At 38.2% G+C, this 5343-nt stretch overlaps 1 pseudogene across 1 annotated transcript; it reads right to left on the reverse strand.

The window, feature by feature from the left end:
* Nucleotides 1-502: 502 nt before the first annotated feature.
* LOC101299489 lies at nucleotides 503-4443 on the reverse strand (annotated as a pseudogene). The gene is made up of 3 exons (XR_184839.1): nucleotides 4080-4443; nucleotides 1562-2367; nucleotides 503-760 (listed from the first exon to the last, which is right to left on the reverse strand). The product of XR_184839.1 is annotated as an uncharacterized LOC101299489 (transcript).
* Between the last annotated feature and the right edge of the window lie 900 nt (nucleotides 4444-5343).

The following is a 5343-nucleotide window of genomic DNA, read 5'->3' on the forward strand; positions in this document are numbered from 1 at the left end:
GATAAGCAAGAAGAAATTGAAAAAACTTACCCGAGAATGGTCATGTACGGGAAGTATATCTTTAAGATATATGTGAGTTTCCCTTTAAATCTTGTTGTGGAGCTCCCAACAGTATATGACACTGTGGTTGATTTCTACAAGACGTTAAAGCTTCCATTAGAGAGTTACAATATTCTTCCCCCTTCTTTACTCGGCAATCAAATTCATGTCCCTATGTCATTGATCATCCCACTACTGCCCAATTGTTCTTACTAGCCTCACCAATGCTATTAGACTAACCCTTGCTTTTCAGCTCTAAACCTTTGAAAAATAACAAGATCCATTGCAGGCTTGGGGCAGACCAGTTAGATAATTAGTAGGGTTAAAGAATAAATGTTTTACAATTTGTATCACTACTATTGGAAATCCCTGTTAACAATCATCAACATACAATAAGATTTAAACGTTCACATCAAGGTTCAATTAGTAAGGCTTCAAAGAACATCATATAGAATTCAAATTTGATAAGGAAACCAAAGTTACTATAAAACCTTGCAAACACGTAAATTCAACAGATTTGGTCACACAAATTTTAGCCCACATGGAATTATCAAAAGCATGCAGGCATATTATTAACTAAAACACAAGGATTAGATCTAACATAGCAACTCTTTTCATCACTTTGGCGTGAATGTGCGACTTCCTGAAGTCAAGTTTCAACTTCAGTAATAGATAGTGTTCCAACAACCAAATAAGTCCTAACATGCAAGCATAACTCTACCTGCATAAGAATCATGAAAGACAATATTAAGAAACAGCAAAATAAGCTGATCAGAGCCTATGAATCTAGTTAATCTACTACACGCTGCATGATTTTATTTCTGTGAAGGAGCATGAGTACTATGATAGGCATCATAATAACAAACCCATGTAAAGCTTTTTGTGTCATCAAGCCTCAATCACTCAACAGACAGTATGAAACCAAACAGGAAAAAGAAAACAAGATGCAATTCAAATTGCACAATGCGTTCTCGAAGAAAATGACTACAAATAATATCAATTCCTTTGTGCAAATCAGAAAAGAGTTGACATGCTATAAAGTTTTATCTGTGGCTTTCCTAGACATCATCTAACTTCAAGATAGTATGCTACAGGTCCTGTTGACTAGCTGAAATGAGCACTTTCAGGGATAACAGAATATCATCAACACTGCTCATTTCATAAGATACTTGCACCTTAATAGTATAAAAAATAGGAAGTTCTAACATCAAAAATTCAATTTTTCCCAGAGATCCATTTTCTCTCGGTTCTAAAATGGGGAAGTTTTACAAAACTATGGATAGCAATTCACGAGCAAGTGTTCTTAGAGAATTGTGCGACTATTGATTCTACAAAACTGTGGATAACAACCCAGGAGGTCATTTAAATCCCTGAGCCATTATAAAAAAAAAAATGCAGCATAACACTTAAATAAAATGTTGTGCAACCTTTAAAACTGAGTAAAACCTCGACCTTCTTCTGAAGTAATCTAAACAGTTAGAATAACGTTTAATATAAAGAAGAAAAAGACAGGAGATTCAACCTCTGGTTATCTGAGCTTCCCCTTCTCACTGCTCCTCCGTGCAGCTTCCTTAACCTTCTCAATGTAGCCTTCAATTGGAGGAGTCAGAATTGCCATGAACCGATCTGTAGGGAATGGAGTCATGTCTGGCACCAATGCTGCTGCTTTCAAATGTTCATGCAATGCCTCAATAGCCTCCTTCTTCAAACGCAAGTGTTGACTCTGCTGCTTGCCTTGCCCGGTGACACCTCATCAACACCCTGCTATACTCCTTAGCAAGCCGCTGGCCATCTTCAGCAGTCAGTTCATATTTTGGTAACTTCTCCTCATCAACCAAACCTAGTGATATCAAATCCAAACCAGGAGGTCCAATAACTGTTGGTTTTTCCGAGATCTGAAATTCTGGCTTATTCTTTTTCTTCATATCAATTTCACGCTGTCGATCTTTGCTAATAAGTCCCAACTTCGCTCACTCGGCTTCACGTTGTTTCTCCTTCTCCGTCAGGTACCTGACAGGTGTAGGTGCACTTAAGCATTGCTCATAAAACTTTTCTCTTTCAGCATATCTTTTCCCTCCTGCACCTTTAGGAGCAGCATCTGCAGAACCCTTTTTCGTAGTTATCTTTGAGCGCTTCAGCGGGGCTGCAGTTTTCACCTTCGCCTTGCCCTTTGAAGTCCCACTCACAAAGCACCTCTGAAGGAAGTGGTGGCTAGAAGAAGACTCAAGCAAAGATATTAGGGGCTTAATCTTTAAGATTCGTATCATTTTCTAAATCCCACCAAGCTCTTCAGCACAATATATTAATGTCTTGTTTCTCAATCACTGCCTACATTACAACAAAGTAAGAAATCACTATTCACTTCATCCACCACTCAAATGCAAAACCCAAATCACACCCATAACTTCAAATACTACACTGCCAAAAGTGCACAAGATATGAAAACTTCAGACTGGATGCACAATGAAGTGTCCATAACATAATCAAAACTCAGAACCTCGCAACCATCAATAGCCTCACGAAACCCATTATACCGATTCCAAAAGCAATGCCATATCTAAAGTTTCAAACTTCAACAACCAAATACAGCTATAAGCATCATATTTTAGCAATCAGGGAAACATAAAGGTGAAGACTAATCTTACTCTTTCCCACTGCTCACAGTCAACCTGGCAAATGGGCGGGTTGGGCAGTTAGCGGGCGGGCTGTGGTGGGTTAGCGGGTTCAACCCGCTACAACCAGTTAAGCTAACGGGTTATAGCGGGTTGAACCCGTTGGGTTCGCGGGTTACCCGTTGGAACCCGCTAAGACCCGCTGGCGTTTTTTTTCCTTTTTTTTTTTTTTTTTTTAACGTCTTTTCTTTTCTAATCAATCAATACCTTAATTTTTTCTTCTCTTACTAATATTCCTTTTATTTTTTTTACCCGTTGGAAATGCAGCTTCAACTAATATTACTTCTCTTCTATGCAATTATTAAGTTTAAAACATTAATATCTAATTGTAAATTGATGCCGACCAACTCGTATATATTTGCTGCATACAAATGACATCACATATAAAAAAAGATGTAGCAGAGTTTATAAGACCTGATATTCATATACAAAAAAGATGCAGCAGAGTTTCATGCATTCATTCAAATTTGGTTTCTCTCGACACAAACATCATATGTCAACTAATCAGCTACTACAAACACAAGTCAGCTACTACTACTACTACTACTACTAGGTACTCTCTTCTACACTCCCACCTTGTGCTAAACACCCATAACTACTATTAACACCCAGTAGTACTCCCACCTTGTTTCTCTTTTGTTATGATCTGCTTTATCCGTCCAATGTCAAGTCTAGCATGTTTTCACTAAGTTGCTCCCAATCTTACTTTACAGGGTACATATGAATGAAGAATGAAAACCATGAATATGAGCTAGCCTAACCTGCCCAACAAATATCTACGTATAGTAATCTCTGTATCTTTTTGCAAATTCACCTAATTTAAATATAATCTTTCTTGGAAAGCCTAACTTTCGTTTACTTGCACATGTGTTTCAGCCCTTTGTATTAGACCATCCCACCAAGTACCAGAGTATCACACACACAGTTTTTATTCTCTATATATACCTCTGCAAACTTACATGCTTCCTCATCAAAAACACATTCCTATTTTCTCACCATTTTCCTAGTACTACTCCGATCCTCCCGGTCCCTTTAGAAATCTATCATTTATACCTAAACACGAAAACTAAACAATAAAAGCAGCAATGAGGTTCAAAAACACACATCAAATGTATAGAACCCAGAAAACGATGATCGAAATCAACCTTCATTCATCTAGAATCCATGAATTGATATTGCCCAGAAAGCAAACCAAACACAATAAACTCACAAACACCAAATGCACAAAATTAAGAACCCACATAACACCAGCAGTCAATAATTCAACAAAATCATTATCAAAGACCAATTTCATACAACAATCCCAGACCCAGTTCAGATTTTGACCAAAAACAATAAATCCAGAAGAGTAAGGAAACAAAAACCAACCTGAATTTTGATCTGAAGAGGGAGAGAGACTGGCGCGGTTTGTTTCTGAAGAGGGAGAGACCGAGAGAGACTGGTTTGAGGGAGACTGTTTCGATCTGAAGAGGGAGAGACTGCTAACTGCTTTGTTTCTTTAGGGATTTACTAAAACAAAAATCAACAAGATAAACCCTTTTCGATAAACCCTACTCCATTTTTGCGTTCCATAGATTCTCCCAGAGAAACAAATCGGTAAAACAAATTTTGATAAACAAAAAGATAGAGAAACAAAACAAACCCAAGTGAAAAGTTGATAAAGATATAAGCAGAGAAAGAGGGTACCTGTCAGTATTGGTATTGGCTTAGCAGAAATGGCACTACGCTCATCAGAGGAAGGAGAAAGGGACTGAGAGACTAGTAGCCAGAGAGAGTTGGGAGAGAAGAGAAAAGGGTTTTGGACCAGTTTAATGGTCTTGGGCTCTCTCTGTGTTATGGGCTTGGGTTTTTACAATTCTGAGGTTAGCCCGTCAGGGTTTAAGCTATGTTTATTTGCTACGGTGCCAACAATAAACTCGCTCCAATAGTGTCATTTGCTTAAGCATTTTCAGGTTTCTCCGGTTTGATTAGCCCACACGATTGGTGCATCTTTTGGTGAAGATAATAAGCAATGGAGATTGATAAGAAAGAAGTGGATGTTTTGATCCCTGTGGTGGTGGCCGTTGTTTCGGATTCTCCACCTTCGAATGAGCTTGGACTTGTAGAGAGTGAGGGAGGAGTGGAAGAGATAATTCCAATGAAGAGGTTGAAGATGGATTGGGATACATATGTTCCTAAATCTTTGTCTCTAGCTGCAAGCAAAGAAGGGCTGCTCTCAAACACAGAAATGTCAGGGGAAACGGTGGCCTAGCGAAGTTTGAATATGCCGTGTTTAAATCCGGCGGCGCAAGTAATGTGTGTCATGAACTTCAAGTCCATGAGGAGCTTGAGTTGTCCTCAGACCTCTCACATGTTTGACCGTTATGGTTGTTATATATGATTTTGATCAATAAAATTTTCTCTGCTTTCTCAAAATAAAGATGAAGATGAATACAAACTACTAAATCATCACTTTTGTTGCACACCCCAACACTTTAGCAATGTTTTTTTTTTAAACGACATATTGCAGTATAAACCAGAATATAAATATTCAATTTGTACATCAAAAAATGGAATCAGGTATAAGAAAGTCATTCACCACGCACAGAGTGGCATATCTTCTCTTGGTAATCTAGTCTGGGAACTGGTGTTG

The sequence above is a fragment of the Fragaria vesca genome, linkage group LG6 (genome assembly GCF_000184155.1).
Source record: "Fragaria vesca subsp. vesca linkage group LG6, FraVesHawaii_1.0, whole genome shotgun sequence".
NCBI lineage: Eukaryota > Viridiplantae > Streptophyta > Magnoliopsida > Rosales > Rosaceae > Fragaria > Fragaria vesca.